Raw genomic sequence first — 16,691 nt, forward strand, 5'->3', positions numbered from 1 at the left:
GTTCCTGAAATTAGCGAATAAAAAAACTTTTCAACTTTATAATACTAGTATAGGTATGATGGTCACCGAAAATATAATTATAAATAAAAAGTAATTATAAATTATTATACCAGTTATATCAGAGATACTAAATGTACAAAAATAATTTTTATGTTGCACAAAAAAAAATTAATCTGTGACGTTATTTTTTTTATTGCAGATTTGTATAAAATATAATTATGATTTCATTAGCTAGTTATTTGGATCATTTTAGTAACAGAAAGTATAAACTTATGAACACATACTTTTATCCAATTTTACACTAAAGTGTATTTTTTTATAAAATTTATTTTTATTTTTTATTTAAGTTAATTATAATAATAATATTACATAAATTAAGCAAATTTGAATAATGAAACATAAAATAACACCTTAACAATGACACTTCCAGTTGCGCATATTTCTGTTAACTTGTGTATATATATTTTAATCCTACCCTACATATTGTTTATTTCTTGTCTCGACGATAAATTGTTTATATATTGTGTTGCGATGTACCCAACATGTAATATTTTTGTTAAATTTTAGTGTTTGTAATTTCTCATGTAAGTGAATTGTATTCTTTTGAGAAATAAACGATCTTTAACCTTAAAATTTCATCAACAATTTTTTAATTTAATTTAAGAAATAACTGCCAACAAACTGATTAAGATACTAACAGTTATTTAGGAATACACCCATAAAGTATCATACATTAATACATTAATCATATAGTACATTCCAACTATTGCGGAATTCCGAATATCGTTGTACCGGTATTCTATGACTATTCAAAGCGATTGCTAAAATATTTAGGTTAATTAGAAGTAATTGAAACATTCTTCAATCACGTCTAGACTTATAACTACATATTTGGTAAATTGTATGATATAAAATTCATGTATGACGAATTAATAATGTGTAATATATCTAAGATTTTTATTTTTGTGATACCCACATTAGGAATTCTAAACATTTTTGAATATCATAAAAAATTTCGCTCGAGCGGGTGTATCGTTCCATAGCTTAATTGGCTAGAGCGCCGACACGGCAAGTCGGAGACGCGGGTTCGAACCCCGCTGGAGCGGTCAATTTTTGATATGATATTCAAAAATGTTTAGAATTCCTAATGTGGGTATCACAAAAATAAAAATCTTAGATATTAAAAATAGCACGGTGTCGTCTCCTGTCAAAGATTTTCATTGTTATATGAAACTTTGAATAGTTACGGGTTTCTGTAAAGAGCTCACTATAGACGGCGCCACGGTTCGCTTAAACCGAAAATTAAAAATTATCATATCGAAAATTTCGCTCGAGCGGGTGCATCGTTCCATAGCTTAATTGGCTAGAGCGCCGACACGGCAAGTCGGAGACGCGGGTTCGAACCCCGCTGGAGCGGTCAATTTTTGATATGATATTCAAAAATGTTTAGAATTCCTAATGTGGGTATCACAAAAATAAAAATCTTAGATATTAAAAATAGCACGGTGTCGTCTCCTGTCAAAGATTTTCATTGTTATATGAAACTTTGAATAGTTACGGGTTTCTGTAAAGAGCTCACTATAGACGGCGCCACGGTTCGCTTAAACCGAAAATTAAAAATTATCATATCGAAAATTTCGCTCGAGCGGGTGCATCGTTCCATAGCTTAATTGGCTAGAGCGCCGACACGGCAAGTCGGAGACGCGGGTTCGAACCCCGCTGGAGCGGTCAAATTTTGATATGATATTCAAAAATGTTTAGAATGTGTAATATTTTTTTTTCATACTATAAAAGGGCAAACTAGCATACGACACTGATTGTAAGCAGTTACCGTAGCCTATAGGCGCCTGCAAAATCAGAATAATCACGATGCCTCTACTAGTCCACCCCCGACCTGGGGAGGCCCAGGAGCTCTGGTCACCTTACTCATCACAGAAACCCAACTCTACTTGAGAGCAATGTTTTTAGGCTATGATCTTCTGTAAGGTTAAGGTATTTACTTCCCCAGTCAGGCTGCTCCAGATTTATTATATTATACTAGCTGACCCCGCAAACGTTGTTTTGCCATAAATGTTATTAACCCCCTTAACCCCCCCCCCCCCCATTTTGGGGTATAAAAAATAAATGTTGTTCGATTCTCAGACCTACCCAATATGCACACAAAATTTCATAAGAATCGGTCAAGCCGTTTCGGAGGAGTTTAACTAGAAACACCGCGAAACGAGAATTTTATATATTAGATTTATTTATATTATTTATATTTAGTTATAGCAGTGAGTGCAGTATATATCAGTGATGGCGAGAACATTTTATACAATTGTGTCTGATCCCATGGGTATGTCGAGGTAAAAATTAGCCTAAGTGTTGTGCGAGGTCCTCCAGCTACGCAACAAGTTTCTTTACTATAAGTTAAGTAATTTTTGCGTGTCATTAAATACACCCATCCTTACAAACCTCTGCATTTATATTATTAGACTAGCTGTGCCTGTGATTTCCTCCGCGTGGAATTTAACAAAAAAGTCATTGTTCAGTTCACAGAGTTATAAAATAAATAAATTTCTAAAATAAAAGTAGCCTAAGTTACTCCTTATTACATCAGCTATCTTCCAGTGAAAGACCCGTCAAAATTAGTCCAGACGTTTCAAAGCATTAGCCATTTCATTAGCCGGATTAAGCAGACAGACAGACAGACAAATATTGTAAAAAAATGTTATTTTGGTTTATATACCGTGTATACATCCATATGCATTTAGTAAAAAGAGGTTATTTGAATATTACAAACAGACACTCCAATTTTATTTATTTGTATAAATATAGATGTCAAGCCATATTTTTTTTACATAGTAATCCTGTCATACATTTTCTTATATATATTTCTACAGTACACTAAATGTTACGAAATATGAATATACCTATATATCAATATTCTGAAGCTGTTATATTAATGATATGAGTATTAATTACTTTTTTCTTTTAAATTAAGATTATTTTAATATTATATAATAAAATAATAGCTATTGGGTTATTATCCGTCGTTTTTTATCATTTCAGTATTTTTAATTAAATAAAATAACGTAGCTAGTGCGTGTTCTTATTAACCGGGATCGGTTGATTCTTGAAGTCGTTCAGGATTATGGCTAATAGGCCATATCATTCAACTAGTTCGAAACTACTTCGAGAAGGAAGCCGATAAGAGGTTGGGCCGGGCCGCATTTGGCCGACTTCGTCGAGTATTCTCTTCGAAGATTCCGCAATTCTTGAAGACAATAAAGTCTTCGAGAAATGCCTTCTGCCCGTTTTAACATACGGTTCCGAGACATAAATACTGACGAAGGTACTAGTCCACAAGTCCTCACTAACAACCTAGAGGTTAATAAAAACGGTTGCAAATTTCTTGGCGCAAAAACAACATCCGCTAAGTCTTATAACACCTTAAAATATATAATTATATAATGGTATAATACCAGAGTACATATTTGTTTTTTTACTAGAAGAACAACGAATTTTGCAACCTCTTGAATCTTAGTAATATATATATAAAAAAAATGCATCGCCAATATTTATGTACGAACAAGACTTTCCAACGACTGCACCAAGTCGTAAATTCTTTTTTCTGTATTCGTTATTCCAAGATAAGTTTTGTATAAAAGAAAATTAAAAACAAAATCTATCTACACAAAAAATAAGTATAGTGGTAACAAATTCGTCTATTCAGCTAGATTATATTACAAACGGGAAAGTTGGAAGTATATTTATCAATCAATCACGCCAGGACAGCTATCGCATTGTATATCGCAGAAGATCCAGTATAATCGCATCGACTACTTTTGTCCTGAAAAATTAAAAAGGCAAAACCGATAACTCCTAGCTAGTTTGTTATAAGCCATACTCGAGTTTATGATAATTTTCACACATAGTGTTGATTTAATGAGGTTAAGTGCTAAATAAGATTATTTAACAACGTTTGTATTTACTATTAATATATATACATACCTATACCTATTTGTTTTTTCGATATACGCTTTTGTCGTCATAATATGAAGAAAGTTTTATTTTTAGACATATTATACAATATTGGGAGATATTAACTTGAACAGAAATATTATCTTCTTTTAGATTTTTTTTATTATGGTTTTTTTTTTACAAAATACACTGTCAAAAGTTGTAAGAACCAATGACTAAACATAGAAAAACTGCTTAATCCCTGCTCTGGCTACACTTTATTAAGTGCCTATTAGCCAACATCTCCAACGGCATAAGTGGTGGTTAGCAAACATGGGATACGCTTCAGCCTGTAATATCCCACTACTGGGCATAGGCCTCTTTCCCCATGTAGGGGAAGGATCAGAGTTTAATTCACCACGCTGCTCCAATGCGGGTTGGTGGATATATTCCCTACTATGAGTAACGATCGCTATCAGGTGTACATGATAACAACCGGTACCGACGGCTTAACGTGCTCTCCGAAGCATGGTGGGGAGACCCACAAGGACTGCACAAACATCCAGACCACGGCAAACACCTGTATGGCTAATACAAATGTTTGTGATGTACGGGTATCGAACCCGCAACCGCCAGCGCAACAGGCACAATCCATAGCTGTGACCGTTGCGCCAACGCGGTGTCATGTAAACATTGGATACGTCATGTTGTACCTAATCCTAATAAATGAAAAAGATTAATTTAATACCGTTCGCTTTTATCCTCCTGTATGTAAAGATCCTTTATTTACTTAATTACTAATATACTACAGGTTTACTGAAACTTGTTATTACCAGAACCAAAAAAATCGTTACCAAATACAACGAGCTTGAATCGGAGTTTTCTACGAGCTTTCAGCTTTCTAAAAGATTTTCTTTACAGTTGAGCCACTTTCGACTGTAAATATATTTTACACAACTTTTCTTTTTATTTTACATTTTCGGTCGTGAAAGAGAAAAGAAAGAGTGGTCGTGAAGAGAATAAGAAAAAATAATGTACGTAAAGCAATAACAAACAGTTGAGAATTTGTCTACATACAAGTTGGCGGCCATACCTTTCAATAGGACATAATGATTGCTGATTATGGGTCCTAGCCTACTTAAAATAAAACAAACAGAATAATTGTGTTTATTACACAAAACAATTACCATATATATATATATATATATATATATATATATATATATATATGTCAGTATCATCCATATTTAAAACAATGACAAATATATACGAACTCCACCTTTACATAAAGAATACATATTTTGATGACTTCTATAAAATTTAAGCTCAGTTGTGGGTTGACGCGACTTTACGCGAGCCATGCGTTACGTAAAATGTATGAAAGAAGAGAAAGCTCTTTAATAAGAATCGGTTTATTTCAATATTGTTACTAATATATCAACAACAACCATTCTGGTGTAGTGATCTGAAGCATGTAATCTACGCAACGGTTGATATTTGTATTTGCAAAGATATTTGTTATTTCTTCTTTCGATGCGTGTAGGACCTTGTAGATTTTTGTACCATATCTGAAGATGTAAAGCTGTCGGTCCGCAGTAAAGCAGAATGATGTATTAAGCTCGGACTCAATATTCTACTTATATGGGGAAGACGAGAAGGAGGTTTAGTTCAATTCTGTTCAACTAATTTATCACTCATCTAAAATTCTATGATGGTGTAAAAACGAATCAGCTTAAGACCACACGACTGAAGTAAAACTTACGAAATGTAACTTGCTCTTACTATCTTCACTAACTTATATATATCTCTCAACTTTCGTTCACCTCGCGCGATCACACTTTTCGAACGCTGTCGTCACGCATTCACCGGCTTACTCCCCAAGAAAAGCGAGCATAAAGAAATTTTACTTCAGTAAAATGGTGCTGTGAATGTTCTCTCTTGATACAGAGGTGTGAGAAGTCATATTAACACTTGATGGTCGCGGTTTTGATATCTGCTCGGAGAATGTATTGATAAATATTGGTTTGGTCTGAGTAGAAATAATTCGGTTTTTTGGGACTCTTCATCCCGGTTTTTGTATGAGGATATTAGCCCATCGATCCAGGTGCCAGTTAGGAATTCTGTCTCAAAGTCGGGAAATTGTTGTAATTATCAATAAAATCGACCATTCATACATTTGATCTCCTTTTTGGAGCGTATATAGCCCAGCAGTGAGATTTTAACAAGTATCAAGAGATGTATCGAAAGAAAAATTAATAATATTTTTCAAAGTTTCATGTTTCCACAAAAAATTTACAATCTTAAATTTTAATAATTATTATTGTGGTTTCAATAGCGTAAAATGTTAAGTTCCATTGGGGATCCTGATAGATCTATCTGGATCGAAAAATGCCCGATAAAAATTGTATTTTAACGTATCAAATTTGAATTAAGAATTTAGAATTCCTGTTTCAAACTTTTCAACTATACAATAACTTCCAATCAATCATCGTTTTTTTATTTGGAAGTATCTGGAACTTTCAATAGGGTACTATACAGATTTGACATTGTTACAGTTGAATATCCACAACAAAATGTATTAAATTGTAAGTTATCTATACAAATAAATAAAATTGGAGTATCTGTTTGTAATATCAAAATGACCGCTTTTTGCTAAATGCATATGGATGTATACACAGTACATATACCAAAATGACATTTTGTACAATTTTTGTCTGTCTGTCTGCCTCTGTCTCGGCTTTCACTGGCAGATAGCTGATATAATAAGGAGTAACTTAGGCTACTTTTATTTTAAAAAATTATTTATTTTATAACTACGAATAAAATTTGAACAATAACTTTTTGTTAAATTCCACGCGGAAGAAGTCGCGGGCACAGCTAGCAATACAGACTTTACAGAGTAAAAAAGTAGTAGAACTATAAGTTAAGTACCCTACATATATAAAATGAATCGAAAAATGTTGTCATTCCATTTGCAGTTAAAAAACGTGAGTAATTAATACTTGTGACATAATTGATCCCTAGTTTCGCAATACATTACGACATTAGAAAGCCTCAGGCTTCGCGGTTCCTGTTGGCATGCCTTAAAAGAACCGACGAGTGTTGCCATCCGAAATCAGGTCTTATATTTAATTATTTTTTATCGTTATATTTAAAGACACAAAGATACAACTATTATTTCTACAGTATATAGAAAAAAATTAAATATAAAATTAATGTAGATAGTTGCGTTAAATTTTTAAAAAGTGTCATTACTATAAAAAAAGTCGTTTCTCGCTGTCTGTATGCGAGATCTTTAAAACTACGCAACGGATTTTTATGCGGTTTTCTTTAATAAATAGAGTGATTCCAGAAAAAGGTTTATACGTATAATACATGCATAATATAGTAGAGGAACACTGATAGTTTTTTCAACAGTGCGAAGCCGGGGCGGGTCGCTTGTATTTTTAATAAAGTCTTAATAATAAAGTTTCCGATGCGTAATAATTCTCTTACTTCTATTATATTATTAATATTATCTAAGACAGTTGTTTTTTTTAAACTACCATATCTAAAAGTTAACAACTTGTGTAAATAGTCCTCAGCATACTTCGGAAATGTACGTTACTTTGTATTACCTCCGGGTAACAACACAATTTATTTTAGACAAAAAATGACTATAACAATTACAAAGTGTAGACGCTTTGATGTGCGCACAGCACTGCGTGTTACGCTTGCGTTTGCAGTCTTGATCTGCGCTCACAACAAACATTTATTATTATTATTATTTCCATTTACCACACAGAGCTTTGAGGTGGTCTGGGCGATTGTGCTTATTATATTGTGTGTTTCTGAACCCTCAACACTACAAAAAAGTCTACTAGGAATCGAGCGTTCGTTTATTTACTTAAAGTTGTACAATCTGCCTGCTTGACTGCTAAAATCACAGAAAATTATCGACTAAAAAAATTTACGTCATTAGTCGCTTTTACCTGCGGTCATCAATCCGCCTGCCCAGCGTGGCGACTATGGGCAACAAATATCGAGTTCACGCCTACGTCCAGCAGTAGACTGTGATAGGCTGAAGTGAGTCGCTTTTACAAAATAATGCTGAATCAAAACCGTAGGGTAAATCTCATCATCATTATCATCATCATGATCATCATAAGCATCATCAGCTCAGCCTATTGCAATCCACTGCTGGACATAGGCCTCCCCAAGTTCGCGCCAGACATCCTGGTTTTCCGCAATCCTCGTCTTACCGCAATACTCATCTATATGTATAAAATAATCGACGCAATGAATGTACAAGCATAATTTTGAAACGACTCCACCAAATCTTTTTTGTTACCTTCGTTTTTATCAGGACAAGATCTATATATTATCAGGACAAGATCTATTTTATAACAATAAAAGAAAATTTAAAAAAAGTCAGCTAGTATTAATTTAAAAAAAATTAAAATGGCAACCCTAAAGCTATCAGGGTTTATAATTCTCATCACAGAGTTGCGTGCAAGGCTCGTGCGAGGAATCGAAGCGTTAATATCGTTCAGTGACAGGAGTAGGTCACGCGTGGGGAGGGAACGTGATTTCAGGTTGACATGGTGATTACTACAATGTCTACTAGCTGTGCAGTACTATGTTGTAGTGTTTTACATACCGTATTCTATGAAACTTTCAGCAAAACAATATTATCATATCTTATTCTGAATCACCAGGTTTATTTGTGAAAGGCTTGAAAGAGTCTCAATCCATCAGCTTCAAAATTTGTAATTTTTGGAATTAGCTCTACTTATCTATGTCTACAATTTACAACCTATCTGTAGTAATTGTTCTATTATTATTATTTATTATTACAGCCTATACAGTCCACTGCTGGACATAGGCCTCCACAAGTTTACGCCAAAAATAACGTGAGCTCATGTGTTCATTGTTCTATAAATTTAATTTATTATAATATATTATATTACTATTTTTATGCTTCCCATACTCACGGACACAATCGGCCCTTTTCTATGACATATGAAACTCGTTCCATAATACCACGATGAGACTTCAGAACTCTTACTTTGAACGGAGGCTTACCATAGCCTCAAGGACATAAGAACATCCTTTTCTTATTTGAAATCCGTTGTTCTTGTTTTGTGACATACTTTATTGAAAATATAAAACTTTTAGACTCCTTTAATAACTATAGGTCGGAACCTATGTATACTACATATATACCTATAATATAGGAGAAGTGCTAACTAATTTATAGCATATTCATAAAATATCATATACCTACGAATAAATTAATAACAAGAAGTTTTCGTGCTCACAAAAAAAAAAGTTAATTATCGTACAATCGCATTCAGCCTGTAATATCCCACTGCTGGGTATAGGCCTCTTTTTCCATGCATGCAGGTTGGCGGATATGTTCCTTACTATGAGTAACGATCGCTATCAGGTATATATGATAACAACCGGGACCGATGGCTTAACTTGCTCTCCGTGGCACGGTAGGGAGACCCACAAGGACTGACATCGAAATCGAAAAGAAATATTGTACAAATTCAAATATCCATCCCGAGCGGGAATCGAACCCGCAAACCGTCGTTGTTTTAGGCGACTAGTAGCACCACTACACCAGAGCGGTTGTAAGTATCGGACAATCGGCTAGCATATAATTATTATTTATAAACCTAATTAGCGATGTGTACCTATAATATGAAGATTCTCCATTGTAGGTATTCCTTCATTAAAAGTTTTAATTTGCTAATTTTTAAATACTAAACTTAATATTCTGACTTTTCAGCATTTGTTTTGATTTGCATGTGTGTTGTTTTCTTATCTTAATATGTTTAACTGTACTAGTTTCACTTACTACCCACAACATTGTAACTTGGAAATGCTGGAAAATATCGCAACACGATTTTCACTTGTATCTTAATGGCGTCAACTCGCCAAGATACGTGCTTCTGGTAACAATACAGAGTCAGTTTTACTTTTGCATTGTTAATTTCAAACAGCAATGTACCTTTGTTTAAATAATTTATTTCGAAACTAACAATATTATAGATACACTAGCAATATCTGTGCAAATAATTCGCACTAAATAAGTAAAAAAAATTACCGACAGTCAATCACGTTGACGTTGTTTCAAAATGAAAACCGTCATACATATAATTTTAATAATTAATTAATTCACAAAAATAAAAGCAATAATATTTTTTTTGTTGTGAATGCCGATAGAGCAAGCAATTATCTTTAAAATGATATATAATTTATGTACTTAGAGTAATTGTGAGGCTTTTTCTAAAAAGGTAGGCAAACATCTTAACCTTAGCGTATTAATATATATGATATTTACAATTCACAACTTAAGTACTAAATATTTATAGCTAGTTACAGAATAAATCATGCGTCATTAGAAATAATTGTGTTTGCAGACAAACGAAAAAAAAAACCGACTTCAATTACATCGACAAGTAATACAACGTAGATCGATGAAAAAATAGTCAAGTAACTACGCGTTATCAAAGATTACTCAAAAAGTAGTTATCAGATCTCGATAAAATTTAAATGTGACCACATGATGAACATCAGCTTTTAAATTAAAAATTATCAAAATCGAAACACCCAGTAAAAAGTTATTGCGGATTTTCGAGAGTTTCCCTCGATTTCTCTGGGATCCCATCATCAGATCCTGGTTTCCTTATCATGGTACTAAACTAGAAATATCCCCTTTCTAACAAAAAAAGAATTATCCAAATCGGTATATTCAGCAGAAAGTTATGCGGTATAATACAACGTAGGTCGACGAAAAAAGCGTCAAGTAAAAACGCATTATTAGATATAACTCGAAAAGTAGTTGTTAGATCTCAAATAAATTTAAATGGGACCAATTGACACACACCACCTTTCGATTAAAAAAAAAAATTGTCGAAATCGGTCCACCCGGTCAAAAGTTCTGATGTAACATACATAAAATAATTGTGTTTGCTCGCAAACGAAAAAAAAACCGACTTCAATTACATCGACGAGTAATACAACGTAGATCGACGAAAAAATACTCAAGTAACTGCGCGTTATCAAAGATTACTCAAAAAGTAGTTATCAAATCTCAATGAAATTTATATGTGACCACATGACAAACATCAGCTTTCGATTAAATTAAAAATTGTTAAAATCGGTACACCCAGTAAAAAGTTATTGCGGATTTTCAAGAAGTTCCCTCGATTTCTCTGGGATCCCATTATCAGATCCTGGTTTCCTTATCATGGTACTAAACTAAGGATATCTTCTTTCCAACAAAAAAAGAATTATCAAAATCGGTACACCCAGTAAAAAGTTATTGCGGATTTTCAAGAGTTTCCCTCGATTTCTCTGGGATCCCATCATCAGATCCTGGTTCCCTTATCATGGTACTAAATTTGAGATATCTCCTTTCCAACAAAAAAAGAATTATTAAAATCGGTACATCCAGTAGAAAGTTATGCGGTATAATACAACGTAGGTCGACGAAAAAAGCGTCAAGTAAAAACGCATTATTAGATATAGCTCGAAAAGTAGTTGTTAGATCTCAAATAAATTTAAATGGGACCAATTGGCACACACCACCTTTCGATTAAAAGAAAATTTGTCGAAATCGCTCCACCCAGTCAAAAGTTCTGATGTAACATACATAAAAAAAAAAAAAAAAAAAAAATACAGTCGAATTGAGAACCTCCTCCTTTTTTGGAAGTCGGTTAAAAAAATACAATCGAATTGAGAACCTCCTCCTTTTTTGGAAGTCGGTTAAAAAATGTGTTAAAATATTTCTTCATAAGTGTTTCCATTTGTACTAACAAAATTGGCGTGAACTTATGTGTGTTGCCCATAGTCACTACGCTGGGCAGGCGGGTAGGTATAACATAACATGGGTACATTTTATAGTATACAATATAAGTAAACAAGTACTTCCCATAGTACTTCCTTAAATTATTAGGCGTTTTAATATCATAGTCATGTATATAATTAGAAATTAACCGTTGATATGTATGCACGCGCATAACTTAACTGTTTGCATAGAACTGCATAATTCTTTTTTTTGTGTTCCTTTTTGCCAGGACAAGGTAGTTTATGTATTTAAATAGGAACATTAAAAAAAATTAGAGATATTTATGAAAATAAAATATGGCGTTACGAAGTTTGCAGAGGTTTTAGTAGGTATATAAGTACGTATATACGTTTCAGTTCTCGATCAACATCATTAATTGCTCCGGTGATGTCTACAGGAGCTGTGGAATGATTCATAAGTCGTTAGCAAACAAATACAATGGCGAAAAACGACTTCAATGAGTACAAAATGAACAAGTATGAGTTCCATTATTTTATTTGTTCCAAAATTAAAAAAAAATACAAATAAAATGTACTAGGAAAGTCCAATGGTAGTAGTCCAATGTAGCACTTGCATGCATTCTGATTATCGATTCCTTATATCATGACACAGTTTAATATGAATCTAGATGAAAAGCGGATCGAAAATTACTAAGGATGCTATTTTTGTAAAAGGGAAAAAATTACTCTGTTATTGCACAAGTGGCAAAAGTGAAAGCACTGAAATAGTATATTTCATTACAAGTGTGGAAAGGCTGTCATTGCAGAGTTCCGACAAATGTCTAATGTCACAGTCGGAACAAGTTGCAATGACGGTTCCACACGTGTACTGAACGACTATTTATAATACAGTTGCGAAAAAATGTCGCAATTTAATAAAGAATATTTCTGAAAAATGGCGCCAACCGTAGAATTTGCAGAGTTTTTTTTCTTTTCATTCTGGTAGGCAAAGGGAACTATGCCCATACAGCCAAGTCTTCAGTAGAAGTTTTTTATTGATATGAAATGAAAATGAAATTTAATGAGATGAAATTAAATGAAACCTAACCAAACTCATTCAATCAAATCATTAAATCTGATATTGAAAAAATTAGTAGCTTCTTTTTAGAAATATACGTATTTGCATGAATCATAAAAACTTCTATAATTTTTTTAGTAAAAACTTCATGGTTGGTTTTTCTTTTTAATAAACATTATTTTGACAGCTGGGAAAGAGAACGCACGAGTTCGGGAAAGGTAAAAAAAAAGTACGAGTATGTAATAGGTCACATCCCGAACGCTATACGTCCCTGCAATACGCCACTTTTTTAGCAACTGTATTAAAGTATACTTTTATCATAGGTCGGGGAAAAGTCTTTTCGTTTTCTCTAGTTAAGGTCCAATAAAATCTTTTTGTTTGTATTCTTTGTAACTGGCTGTTTTTGATACCATGAAAAGGTGAAATTAAAAAATAAGAAAACAGTTTCCCGCCACTTTTCATTTGTTTGTCTGTCTGCCAATGTAGGTGAATCGAATCGGTGAATAAAGTTTTACTTTTAAAAAGGGAAAACTGTGAATACTAAATATCGTAAATCGAATATTAAATATCGTAAAAATGGCAACCCTCGTGATTTAATTACTTTTAAGTTGCTCAGGGAGCGTTGCGCGAAGCTTCATAATCTAAACTATAAATTGTATTTGAGTAGCCTGGAAACAACTTTGTCTTCAAACCCTCAACTTTTTTGGAGCTTTATCAAGCGCAAAAAGGGTAAGTCAATTTCCTATCCTGCCACGATGTCCTTAGATAGCGAAGTGGCTTCTTTCGGACCTGGACAGATATAATATTATAAATAACGGTTCGTTATTAAACAGGTTTAAACAATTTTTGTTGGCGTCCTGTCGTGTTGGCGCATTGGCGTCTGGCGTGTTGGCGTGTTGGCGTGTTGGCGTGTTGGCATATTGGCGTGTTGGCGTGTTGGCGTGTTGGCGTGTTGGCGTGTTGGCGTGTTAGCGTATTGGCACATTGGCGTGTTGGCGCATTGGCGTATTGGCGTGTTGGTGTGTTGGCGTATTGGCGTGTTGGCATATTGGCGTGTTGGACTGTTGGCGTGTTGGCGCATTGGCGTATTGGCATGTTGACCTGTTGGCGTGTTGGCGTATTGGCACATTGGCGTGTTGGCTTGTTGGCGTATTGGCACATTGGCGTGTTGGCTTATTGGCGCATTGGCGTATTGGCGTGTTGGCATATTGGCGTGTTGGACTGTTGGCGTGTTGGCGCATTGGCGTATTGGCATGTTGACCTGTTGGCGTGTTGGCGTATTGGCACATTGGCGTGTTGGCTTGTTGGCGTATTGGCACATTGGCGTGTTGGCTTGTTGGCGCATTGGCGTATTGGCGTGTTGGCATATTGGCGTGTTGGCGTGTTGGCGTATTGGCGTGTTGGAGTGTTGGCGTGTTGGCGTGTTGGTGTGTTGGCGTATTGGCACATTGGCGTGTTGGCGCATTGGCGTATTGGCGTGTTGGCGTGTTGGTGTATTGGCGTGTTGGCATATTGGCGTGGTGGACTGTTGGCGTGTTGGCGTATTGGCGTATTGACACATTGGCGTGTTGGCGCATTGGCGTATTGGCATGTTGGCGTGTTAGCGTGTTGGCGTGTTGGCGTGTTGGCTTGTTGGACTGTTGGCGTGTTGGTGTGTTGGCGTGTTGGCGCATTGGCGTATTGGCGTGTTGGAGTGTTGACGTGTTGGCATGTTGGAGTGTTAGCGTGTTGGCGTGTTGGAGTTTTGGCATGTTGGCGTGTTGGCGAATTGACGTGTTTAAGTTAAGCGGACAATAAAAAAATGTCAATGTTTCCGATTTTAGTAATTTTCCAATATGCAATGAAACAAAACAAATGAATGAAAACTATTGCTTGGCGTCAGATGTAGGCCGGACAACGACCACTGACTACTGCGCTCAGTCAGGCGTTATACACATTATATAATTTATATGTAGAAAGCCGGTAGAGATAACTCTAGAAGAAGTCTCTTCCAGCTAACCTGCGGTAGTTGTTTTATTTATTTTTTATTTTATTACTGGACTTTCATTTGGACAAAATCTCTGTTGTTACGGCAATAAAATATATAGCCGCCCCCTATCTTCCCGTGGGTGTCGTAAGGGGCGACTAAGAGATAACACAGTTCCACTACCACCTTGGAACTTAAAAAGCCGATCGGTGGCAGGATAACCATCCAACTGCTGGATTTGAAATACACAGGCTGAAGACGGACAGCAGCGTCTTCGGTGCGACAAAGCCAGCCCTGCGGTCACCAATCCGCCACCCACCGTGGTCACTATGGCAAACACACATGAGGAGCTTGAACTTACGGAGGCCTATGTCCAGCAGTAGACTGTATCAAGCTAAAGTGAAGATGATGATGATGATGAACACGGAATCAACTATCTGTTTAAGCGTTACATCAAGTCAGTCAGTCAGTCCACTGCTAGACAAAGGCCTCACTGAGTTCGCGCAAAACATCCCGGTTTTCCGCAATATAACAATATATTTATATATAATTACTAGCTGTGCCCGCGGCTTCGCCCGCGTTTAAATCAGTGAGTCACAAAGTTTTCCCGGCAAACTTCCAGTGAAACTCAAAATCTCATCAAAATCGGCTTAGTCGTTCCGTAAACCTTCCTCTTGAAGCCCTCTCTCCATTGGTAAAACCGCATGAAAAGCCGTTCAGTAAATTTTGAGGGAATCGATCACATAAACTTTTGGGGACTTATTTTTATAATACACTAACTGTTGCCCGCGACTACGTTCCCGTGGTTATGAAGATATGCATTACTATCAAGATGTTTAAGCAAATTATTTTTTTATTTCAGTCACTTGAAATGCTTATCACGCTGAGTAATTTTTTAAAAGGCACAATTTAGTATAATTTATTAGTTATTTTTATAAAACCTCTCTCTACACCACATTTTTAGTTTTATTTTCAGGCTGCAGTATAAATAACCTAGCAGGCGAACTTATAGCTGCTGTATATGTTTCATACAAACTATCAACCCCAATCAAACGCCTTTAGCAGTGGAATATCAAAAAATCCGTTCTTAGCGGACGTTTACTAACTATAATCTACCTCCCTGCTAAATTTCATCTTTGTCCATCCTGGATGGATGGACCATCCAGCGGTTTTTGAGTTCTCGTGATGAGTGTGTCAGTGACCTTTCTCTTTTATATATATAGATTACGATGCATTAATTGGACTCTTACTTCAAAAACATAGGACTTTCATACAAACTTCCAACCCCCGTTTTATCCCCATAGGGGGAGAGTATCGTAAAATCCGTTCTTAGCGGATGTCTACGTCCTCTAAGGAACCTACCTGCCAAATTTCAAGTTCGTAGGTTTTATAGTTTCGGAGATTTCGTGATGAGTGACCTTTCGCTTTTATATATGTATAGATAGATAGATATATAGATATACCATAGTTAATGTAAATAATTTTTGAAAAATCTTATGTTGAATTTCTATATATATTACGAAAAAATTGTTTCCACGATCTAATATTATAATCTCATAAAAGTTTTGTTTATTATGCATAAGAAAGTTAATGGTTATAATTGTGTTAGCTCGCAAACGAGAAAAAAAAACCGACTTCAATTACATCGACGAGTAATCTGTACACTATATATTTTACTGTTTTGTACATCATTCTAAGCTGAATTATTTTGGTTTTGATAATGCAGCTGTGCGATGGTTTGATAGCTATCTAACAAATAGAAAACAACTTGTAGAACTAAAACTTGGTGATGGGAAGACTAAATCATCCGTCTTGGCACCGTTGAAGATGGGTGTACCACAGGGGTCCATTTTGGGACCAATTCTGTTTAATTTGTATTGCGCAGATATAACTGATTGCTTCCAAAAATCCAGCTATCACATGTAT

Source organism: Melitaea cinxia, chromosome 7, assembly GCF_905220565.1.
Source record: "Melitaea cinxia chromosome 7, ilMelCinx1.1, whole genome shotgun sequence".
In the NCBI taxonomy this organism is placed as follows: Eukaryota; Metazoa; Arthropoda; class Insecta; order Lepidoptera; family Nymphalidae; genus Melitaea; species Melitaea cinxia.